This window comes from Pholcus phalangioides, unplaced genomic scaffold (genome assembly GCF_987345545.1).
Source record: "Pholcus phalangioides strain wild (caught in Gottingen) unplaced genomic scaffold, Ppha-v1.0 ptg000015l_1, whole genome shotgun sequence".
Taxonomy (NCBI): domain Eukaryota; kingdom Metazoa; phylum Arthropoda; class Arachnida; order Araneae; family Pholcidae; genus Pholcus; species Pholcus phalangioides.
This window is the reverse complement of record NW_028301608.1, coordinates 51,579,792-51,591,577: the sequence shown is the minus strand read 5'-3', so window position 1 is coordinate 51,591,577 and position 11,786 is coordinate 51,579,792. Positions and strand designations below refer to the sequence as shown.

Genomic DNA, 11,786 nt, shown 5'->3' with positions numbered 1-11,786 from the left:
CTCTATCGTACCGTCTTGGTGTTGTGTATCCACGTGATTGCCGCAGATCTCTATGGTGCTGGATACACGTGCGTATTAGCACATTTTTCATGAACCAACGTTTCAGTCATGCTTTTTGCAAGTTTATCCGAGAAATTCCAACTTAATGACTTTACTATCGTGTTGGCTACTGATGTATTTTCATTAATTGACATGCTACCGGAATCTAGTGCATTCACGTAATTGTCATAGATTGATATTTCTACTCTGCTGGGGTCTGGTGTGATTATGTGATTGTCATAGATTGATATTTCTATGATGCAGGCGGTTGATGTATCCACATTGTTCTTATGGATTGGCATCTTCGTGTTACATGTCCAACCATCATTATGTGACTCGCAAAGGTTCACAGATAATATTGTAATAATAATACCTTATACTAAAGGTACCATTACTTTACTGTCATGAAATATGAAAATATTCTAGACTTTGTTCCTTTTAACTTCGGTCCAAATGTCAATAAAAGCACGTTACGATACTCAAAATAATTGGTTGAAGAGCATTTCACCTCTCTTACAGTACAACACCGCTAAAAATATAGTCCTTTGTCATTTGCCCCTCGTATCATAAATACCTCATAATTTTTATTTATTCGGTATTATTTCAAAGTTATCTGGAAGACGTGAAAAAATATTTTTTAAAGATCGGTCAAAGCATTTTTGCTGCTATGTCTTCAGGGTGGGGGTTGACGGGATACGCCTTTTTCACTCAAACATTACTGTCTCTTTTTTAACGGAAGTATCATTGGTTTATTATTATTATTATTCGCAAACAAATTTGATATACACTTGTACAGTGAAACTCCCCTAGGTGGCTACCCCTATTCCCCGGCCACCCCCCTTCGTGGCCAGTTTTCCTCGGAACGGTATATATAGCCTCCTAGATACTATTAGAGTACTTCTAGGAGCTTTGGTAATAGGCTCCATAGACATAATACAAAAATCCCCCCCTATTCCGTGGCCACCTTTGTATGAGGTCAGCGGCCAACCTGTCCGTGGTCACTTCCTTGTAGGTAAGAGACAAAAACAAGTTTTTGTGTGCGTTTGTTTCTTCCTAGTGCATTCAGAGCTGGAGTAGTTCTTTTTGTATAACCTTATTATCTTTATACATCAGCGTAAATACCTTTTCGGATCAATCGGATTTTCTGTTCATGAATGACACTATCAGGTTGGAAACATTTGTAAATAGGATGATAAAGGCTAATGCTATACTGTTGCTGCTAGCTGGTGAGACAGTTGAAAAATTTGCTCCCGGGGTGACAGGGTAAACCAGACAAATATAGTCTATGACCTTTACTGAATAGATAAAGGATGTGGAAGTTTCGGCTTTGAGGATACTTTCTTCAGAGATTTATTGGAACAACAGTGAGAGAGAGAGAGAGAGAGAGAGAGAGAGAGAGACAGAGACAGAGACAGAGAGAATAAATAAAAGAAATGTGATGAAACACGCAAAGCACCAGTATCGGCAACAAAGAACAATACTCAATCCACCACTATATGCAGTGCACCACAATACAACACAAAACGCAATGTACCACCATCGGCAATGCAGCAATAAGCAATGTACCACCATCGGCAATGCAGCAATAAGCAATGTACCACCATCAGCAATGCAGCAATAAGCAATGTACCACCATCGGCAATGCAGCAATAAGCAATGCACCAACATCAGCTATACTGCACCATTGTCCGGATTGCACCACAATAAGCAATACAGCGCAATACGCGATGCATCGCAATAGGCAAAGTACCATAATATGTACCACAATACATCGTAAGCACTGCATTACAATAAGCAATACAGCACAATATGCAATGCACCACAGTAATCAAAGTATCACATTCAACAAAACACAATAATACGCAATAATCACTGCGTTGCAATAAGCATTACAGCACGCGATGCGCGATGCACTACAATATGGAATGCACCACTATTTTCAGTACGCCGCAATAAGCAATACACCCCAATATGCAATAAGCACTCATTAAAATAAGCAATGCAGTATAATATGCAATCCACCACAATACGCTAACGCGATATATCGCATCAAGCAAAGCAGAATAATACGCAATGCACCTCAATACGCAATAAGAACTGCATTACAATAAGCAATACAGCATGTTATGCACTACAGTACGTAATGCATAACAGTAAAAATCAACAACCAGCAAAATCCGCAATGCACTGCAATCAGCGGAACATCGCAGTAAGCAATTTACCACAATACGCAATACAGACTGCATCGAACTGCATTATAATAAGCAGTACAGCATGCGATGCACTAAAATCAGCATTGTATTGGCAGTGCACCACAATAAGTAAAACAGCACAATAGCAATACCCACTGCACTACAATAAGCAATACAGCGCAATACCTAATAGTGCACCACAATAAGCAATACAGCACAATAGCAATAACCACTGCATTAGATTAAGCAATACATTACAATAAGCAATACAACACAATAAGCAATACAACACAATACGCAATGTATTACAATAAGTAATACAGCAAAATACACAATGTACCACAATACGGAATAAGCACTGTATTATAATAAGCAATACAGCAAGCAATGCACTACAATACGCAATGTAGTGCACTACAATAAGGCCTACAGCACAATAAGCAGTAGACACGGCATTATAATAAGCAATACGGAACACGATGTACTACGTAATGCATACAATACGCAATGCACCACAAAACGCAATACGGAACACGATGTACTACGTAATGCATACAATACGCAATGCACCACAAAACGCAATACACCATAATACGCAATACATACTGCATTATAATAAGCAATACAATAGATACACTATAATCAGCAATGCACAACTATTTGCGGTACACCAAAATAAGCAATACAGCCCAATACGCAATGCGCCACAATAAGCAATACAGCCCAATACGCAATAAGCACTGCATTGAAATCAGCAATGCACCACAATAAGCAATACAGCACGCGATGCACCACAATGCATATAACTATATGCACAATACAGTACAATACACGATGCACCACAATACACATAACTATATGCACAATACAGTACAATACGCGATGTATCACATAAGCAATGCATTAGAATAAGCAATACAGCGTGCGATGCATCACATAAGCAATGCATTAGAATAAGCAATACAGCGTGCGATGCATCACATAAGCAATGCATTAGAATAAGCAATACAGCATGCGATGCATCACATAAGCAATGCATTAGAATAAGCAATACAGCATGCGATGCATCACATAAGCAATGCATTAGAATAAGCAATACAGCATGCGATGCATCACATAAGTAATGCATTAGAATAAGCAATACAGCATGCGATGCATTACAATACGCAATGTACCACTATTTACAATGTCCCGCAATACAGCATAAAACGTAATGCACCACAATACGTGATGTATCGCAATAAGCGAAGCACCATAATATACGCAAAAAGTACTATATTACAGTAAGCAATATATCACGCGATGCGCTGCAATGTGCAATGCACCACAATAAGCAATACAGCATAATACGCAATGCACCACAATAAGCAATACAGCATAATACGCAATGCACCACAATAAGCAATACAGCATAATACGCAATGCACCACAATAAGCAATACAGCATAATACGCAATGCACCACAATAAGCAATACAGCATAATACGCAATGCCACGCCATCGGCGATTCGGTGCAATAAGCAATACATCATTTTAGGCAATGCAGCACAATAAGTAGTGCAGCCTTATATTAAGGGCACTACAAAAAACAATGCACCACTATATCAGGGAACCACATTTAGCAATACAGCACAATACTTAATGCACCTTCATCGGCAATGCAGGACAGTGCTTATTGCACCATCATCGGCTATGCAGCATAATAAGCAATGCACCACCACAGGCAATACAGCACAAAAATTAGTGCACCACCATATTCAAAGCACCACAATAAGAAATGCACCACTATATTCAGTGCACCACATTGAGCACAATACGCAATACACCACAATAAGCAAAACAACACAATGCGTAATTTACCCCCATAGGCAATACAGTAAAATAACAAATACACCACCTCCGTAGGCAATACAGCACAATAACAAATACACCACCACAGTAGGCAATGCAGCACAATAAGCAATGCACCACAATATGCAATCAACCACAATACACCATAAGCACTGCATTAGAATAAGCAATATGGCACGTGATTCACTAAAATACGTAATGCATAACAATGCGCAATTTGCCAATATTTACAGTGCACCACAATAAGCAATGCAGCATACCTCATGCATCGCACTAAACAAAGCACCATAATACGCAATGAGCCACAATAATCCATAAGCACTGCATTTGAAGCATTTGCAACTCGTCTGCTGGCGAGAAACATGTGCAATATATTAGTTCATTTTTTTAATTTCCAGTAGAATTTCCTTTGGTTGTGGTATCTTGTATGCTAGCTGGCTACGTAGAATCAGCTGTTCTTAATTTCTGAAAAAAAGAAAAGCCCCCCCCCCCCCACCCTCTCTTGAACGTGAAATGAAAATTTCGACAAAAAAAATCTGGATCTATGAAAGAGTGAAACTTGTGAAGAAATTGAATATGTAGAGTTACTTTTGGAGACGGCTGCAAAAAAAAATATAATAAAAATAACTCTGTAAATATATAAACAGTATTGTTCGCCGAAAATCTTGCCTATACAGGTATAACTGTGCAGGCATAACTGAACGGTTCGATGCATCCACACCATTCAGTTATACCCAAAGCTGCATTAAGAGTAAGCGTGAACAGTCCTACGGAAAAACCGGAATCCAAACATGACATCGGCGCCCTCTATGTTTAGGAAGGACAAACTCCTGCTGCTGGCCTGTGATTGGCTGCTTGCGTCGGGAAGGAATCGTCTTTTTTCCACTCCACGCCATTTTGTTTACTTTACTTACGTGAAGACGCTTGGTTAGGTTGGTTAGCTATTGCTCTTGATTTTTTTCGGCGAATTTTAATCTTTAAAATTCAAAAAAAGGTCCTTCTAAGGGCCAACTAAAATTCTCTACACACCTTGTAGCTATATTTATTGAATATGTCCGCGTATCCGAAGTTTTATTGCAGATTTGATGGTTGCAAAATGAACTCGAAGACTGGTGTTCACATGTATAAATTTCCGAAAGACAGCAACAGGTAAGTGAAAAATTTCATTCATTTTATATTATTTTCTACGACATGATAAAAGAATTGATTTATCAGGGCTATTGTCAGTCAAAATTGCGCGAAATTTCACTGAAGGGGAAAGAGCCTGACATTGGTAGGGCGTAGGGGTAATAATAATGTGCTTTGAAGATAGATATAGATAGACATATACACAATTGTAATATTTCAATTCATTTTCACGGACGTTGAGGGGGTAGACATGTCAGAGCAGCACGTTTTTACTTGTAATTAATGTAAATTTGCAATTAATAAACTCTCTAGTTAATGTTAATTTAAATAAAATAATTGGTGATAATGATACTGGGAAAGCTCATGTGTATATATATATATAATGTGACAGAGAAAAAAAATGTTCCAGATTTTCAATCTGGAACAGGATAATTTTTCTAAAGAAAAGATAAATTTTCCAAAAGTTTTGCTTGGAAAGGCATAAAAAATTGAAATTCTTTTCTACACAAATTTAAAAAAATACTATGGTACTTATTGAAATTTTTTAATTTCAAAAAATGGTAATTTCATTCATGTGAGTATATAGGTATAGTTATAGTTTGTCAGTCAAGCCCCTGAATCACAAAGATATGTAGACCACATAAATTTTTTGTTCATGTTGATAGATGTATTGATATAAATTCTGTGGTGTCCTAACTCCTAATCCTTTCGTCTGATCAAAGAGGAAAATAACCGATTCAGATTATAAAAAAATTGTTCACATTTGTGAAGTGAGTTATTCTCTGGAATTGTTTAAAATTAACATTTATTTTTATGAAACTCTAAAACTTTTTTAATGAAATATGTTAACTATAAATTGCTATGGCAATAATACTAGTCACCCAAGCTACATTTCTCTGAAAAAAATTTTCAAAAAAAAAATTCTTGCTTACATAAAAATGCTATCAAGGAATGACACATTAGTCTTGTACTGTTCTGCAGAGTAGACTGAATTTAGTGTTGAATAGTTTAAGTAAAAATGACCTAATGGTATGCAAAATTTTGTCGTCAAAGCATGGATAAAAAAGGTAAATGACATTTGAATGTTCACTCTGCTCGTGTTACTCCACAGAATTTATTTTCCTAAAATGCTTTTTGTGGCGTGTTTCGATAGTATACACATTTGCATTTCTGTTTTGCCTGAAATATGAATGTGATTAGGAAGCAAAATAACTTATCTTTCTGATAACAAAAAGAGGGTGAATTTTGGACATTCGTGATTCTGGCTTCAGGAGATATGGGAATGTGATAGTCAGAAACTTCTCAATTGAAAGAAATATAGAAGATATGTTAAATATATATAGAGAATAATATAAGAAAATCTAATTAGTTAAATTTGAAAAATGAGATGAGGAAATAAAAGTTCTCAATAAATATCAAGATCATCTTGGTAAACAATCAGTTGATTTTTAGTTCACAAAATAATTAATTCAAATCAAAATAATAGTTTGAAAAAAAAAATCATGATTTTTTTCATACCTACTGTTGTAATCAAAAGTTTTCAGTTTCGTTGATTTATTTATTTTTACTTTCCTTAATGAAAAATAGATTTCTCATGTACAATTTTTTTTTCTTTGCAGGTGTCAAAAATGGGTAGCTGCCTGTTACAACTGCCTGAGTGCTACGCCCATCAGTCTGAAAGTTTCTCCTTATACTTATTTGAGTTATACCCAAAGCCGCTTGACTCTTAATGCAGCTTTGGTTATACTAGAACTCCTTAATATATGAAGGCGTCTTAGATTATACCTGTGCAGGCGAAGCTTCTGGAACCGGTTCTAGGCAATCTGTGGGGATATTTTCATTCTTCGATCTCTGTCTTCGCGGTCTTTTGATCAGTTCGGATTTTTTCATAGTCTATAAAGTTCGGAATTTTCTAGTATGATTTCCACAGATGATGTGTGCTTTGGGTGTAGTTGGATTGGTTATGGCACTGAAAGTTATTAACTCAAAAAAAAAAAAGAGACAAAAACGGGTACAAAGATTGGTTAAAAAAAGGCAACAATATTCGCACGTTAAATTATTACAGGAATTGAGATTTGCACCAAAAGATTGGCATAATTTTCTCAGAATGGATCAAGATACCTACTCAAAGCTTTTTTTTTTTTTCAATTCCTTTCGGAAATTGCTTCTCAAACTGTTTATTTTTTTTAACAACACTGTCTCTGTTCGCTAGAGGATCTATTTCTCTCATTTTCCACACCAATCTCTCATAACTATCATCTTCTTAATTTTGTTATGGTAATCTTTAGTTTTCACCTGCCACAAGCATTTCTTATTCCTATACATTTCAATGAATTCCTCCAAACATTCGCGCTGCCCGTTTCGAAGATCACTCGTCATTATAAATCTCGAGTCGTGAAAACTAAACTGAACTCTGAACTAAACTCTGGTGGGGTGTTGAAATCCAAGGTTTCTAGAATATATAAATCGGTGTTTCCCAAAGTAGGACTATTCAGGCTATGAATGGACACAAGGGGTGATGGGGGGGACGAGAGGAAAACATCAGTTTTCTAAAACTCAGACCATTTTACCAAGGAAGCCTTTGCAAATATGGACCTTGGGCAAAAAGAAAAGGAAACTAATATTGCACACAGAAATTCGTACTTGCTTCATCAGAGCTAAAGTGTTTTTTTTCTCCCTTTGAATGTGCGCTGTACATTCCAGATGTATTTCATAGATGTATTTTTAGATGTATATGTAAATTGATCGGTAAAGCCTACTGTCACAGATCTCCACACCATCTGGGGTCCTGCATCCCCGGGGGCTGGTTTTACTAATGAATATTGTCATTATTCGAGCCATTTCCCCCCCCCCCCCCAACCCCCACAAAGATGGGATTGGGATCAGGATTCTGGTTTCAGAGCCCGAGACGATTCCAATCATTCTTTTTTCCCACGTTAAAAAATTCACTATAGTGGCGGCTCGGCAAAGAGAATAGCCTCTGTGGCCCTGCGGCAGGATGTGGGTGGGGAGGGGCAGGGGGTGACGCTGAAGAGCCGCGACGCGCACTTTGAGGAAGACTATTGTAACGGAAGACGTTTGTTGAATCTACACCATAAGTACAATAATGTATTTTGATGTTACTAAAACCTCTCATAATGACCGATTTTCATGACTTAAGTAAAAGGCACTATTGCCTACTCATGCTTATCAAGAATGCTATCCATATCTACAGTGATTATGACAATACGTATAGGCAATAAAAGAGAAATTTTGGTATTATATCGACGCCCAATATAACGACCCCTTCGTCCCATCGAGAATGGAAGTTATATTTGGAGCAAGGTCGTAGCGAGGGGGAGACTTGGGGTTGTGGTCGGGCCTGATTGGGACGGTCGTTATATAAGTAAAACATAAAACATTTGGGACTTACCCTACCAGTCTTTGTCGCTATAACGTGAATGATCGCTATAACGTGAATTTGTCATAACGAGCGTCGACTGTATATTCGAAAACAAGCATCGTTTCTCCTCTGAATATACAGATAGGGGATACATGCTCGTATGATAGCATTTTTTTCTCGCGATAGCGTCGATTTAAAAAAAAAAATTTTTGACTTGAAAATTTTTATGGTAACTTACGTAGTGTTTTTCCTTGAAAGAAAACTGCATTTTCACGCGACCTCTTACGATTAAATCAACTCAATTAGAAATTGACTTATTATTAAGCATAGTATGTATATTAATAGTATTACTCAATGATATAATTATATTATCAGTCGTATATCTCTGTCAAAGAATTTTTCGATTGTTTTCTTACGTTTAACTAGTGTAATTTCATCTGAATTTTTTTCTTTCAATGTTTGAGCTGAAATTTGAAATTCGTTGCAATCTGACGAGATGTTTCCAAAAAACAAATTCAATGAGATTCATGAAATGTAAAAGAAAATAATAAATTACAGTGATTTTTGTCCTATTGATGCTTGCTGGTTTTCGGTCAAGAAATGAGCGGGAATCCTGCGTTTGAAATTGCAAACATTAACTAACTCGTATAAACACCTGCTTGATTTCTAGGAATCTTGATTTCTAAAGTAAGTACATGTGAAAGAATACTAAAATAATCTGATGTCACGGGGTCCCTAAAATCTCCAAGAACCCTGGTTAGAGACCTCCCCTCTAAATAATTAATAAACAATTAATAGTCATAGCACATTATTTGAATATAGAGTTTGTGTGTTTCGGTGCATAATTTCGGGCAAATTTATTGAAAAGAGTGACTTCAGAAACAAAATTGCGAATTTCAACAATGGTCAAAATATTTCTAAAATTTTATTTCGATTTTTTTGTTCGATATGAAATTGTAAGAAAATATCGTGAAAATTACGCCATTAGAAAAATTTCTTCTAATTAAATGGAATCCCTCTCCAAAACAAGTTATTCAGTTATTATTGTTCTATTACATTATCAGTAAAAAAGAAAAGGGAAGAAAGTAGGGCGAATATAGGAAAGCGGGAAAAAATAACTGCGCAGTTATACCTGATGGCCCATACATACGCTCAGTTATACCTGCGCAGGCATAACTGTACAGTTATACCGGATCGAAAAACCATTCCCTTCAGGTCGCCTGTGCAGGTCAACTGACGGCCCCTACACACGCTCAGTTCAATCAAGCAGGTGTTTATACGAGTCAGTTAATGTTTGCAATTTCAAACGCAGGATTCCCACTCCTTTCTTGACCGAAAACCAGCAAGCATCAATAGGACAAAAATCACTGTAATTTATTATTTTCTTTTACATTTCATGAATCTCATTGAATTTGTTTTTTGGACACATCTCGTCAGATTGCAACGAATTTCAACTTTCAGCTCAAACATTGAAAGAAAAAAATTCAGATGAAATTACGCTAGTTAAACGTAAGAAAACAATCGAAAAATTCTTTGAGAGAGATATACGATTGATAATATAATTATATCATTGAGTAATACTATTAATATACATACTATGCTTAATAATAAGTCAATTTCTAATTGAGTTGAATTAATCGTAAGAGGTCGCCTGAAAATGCAGTTTTCTTTCAAGGAAAAACACTTAACAATTACAACTTCCAGGTTCGGCAAAATGTTATCAAAAAGGATTTTTCTCTGTATATCTCTCTCTAATAATATCCACAAAGAAACAAGTAAACAAAAAACTAAGATTGTTTAGACAGTACCCGTTACCGTATTATCAAGAGCTTGAGAATTTTTTTTACTCCCATCTTTTTCGATTCTTTTTTTCATTCGTTGAAAAAAAGTAGTTTCGCAACTATGCAACATGACCACAAGTCACTACTGGTACTGCGATTTGTCGTAACTTATTTAACACACCAATTCTAGGCGATTATGTATACACACATAAAAGCCCCTCTTGATAATATAAATCTCATACACACAACATATTATTTCGGGCTTTTGAAAAATAAAACACATAATTTAATTTCACAGGATTAAAGAATGGTAGCTCTGACTCTAGAATAATGCCACCATCCGAACGATATCAAAAAAAGCGATCTGCAGATTTTGTAGACTGTGCTTCCAAATGCCGAAAAAATTTCATCTTTTTTCGAAAACAAATCTACGTCATCAGAACAAAATCTACAGAATCAATCAACCAACACGGTTGTTTCAATTGTATCAACCCCTGTTACTTCTAGTTCTCTCTTCAAACTGTATCGCAGGAGCTGCAAAAATCAGATGGAGATGAGTGATGCCGAGGAATGAAACTAGATCTGAAATGGCTACTAAGAAACAATACATGTTTGACGGAATTGAAAAAAATAAACACAAATTGGATATACGCTATACTTTAGAATATATATTTTTGCAAATGTTTATATATATATACAACTCTTTTGCGCGTGTATCAATTTTCTACCTCACATATGTTTTTAAAACAGTTTTTAATCAATGCCAGAACTGGACAATTCTCTGTGATAGGCCGCGCACCCTCTTGTTTTTTACCTGTTTAATTCATTTTTTGCGTACCTTCGTATAGATTTTTGCAAATGGTTATATTCTGCATATACCATTTCACCTTGCTTCATTATGTACATGCAATAATTTTTTACCTCTCATGTTTTTTTAATATTGTTTTGAATCAATGCCAGCACAATCTGTCATTATTCCCATTGTGCAAAATTTTTGATTGCTGCTCGCTCTGTAGACTTCTGATAGATTTGCTATGATTTTTTTTAAGTTTTACATCTCCGTCCTCCCTGTTTTGCACTTGTTATGCAATGTTTGTTCCCTTTTCTTCTCTAGTATATCACATCATTAATATTCAAGTCAATGGGACTTATAAATCAACTGGCCACACTCCTTGTGGCATGGGGCTTATATAGCCGTGGTGACTGAACCTAGTTTTTGTTCTGTTCTACTTTCTACCGATTGTGAATCATGAAAATAGTTTATTTGTTTCTTTGGATATCAGTATGAAATAAATGTAATAATTTCGATTAATTAATAATATTAATAGAGTATTAATTTAAAAAATTGAATCATTAGCAAAATTTACAGTAATAATTAATTAATGAGTTTAATAATTTTATTAGTCAATATTT

General features: G+C 35.8%; 1 long non-coding RNA gene across 1 annotated transcript; it reads left to right on the top strand.

The window, feature by feature from the left end:
• The first annotated feature begins 4,992 nt into the window (after positions 1–4,992).
• LOC149076173 (uncharacterized) lies at positions 4,993–7,515 on the top strand. The gene is made up of 2 exons (XR_016194041.1): positions 4,993–5,231; positions 6,830–7,515. It is a non-coding gene; the product is annotated as an uncharacterized LOC149076173 (long non-coding RNA).
• Positions 7,516–11,786: the final 4,271 nt, after the last annotated feature.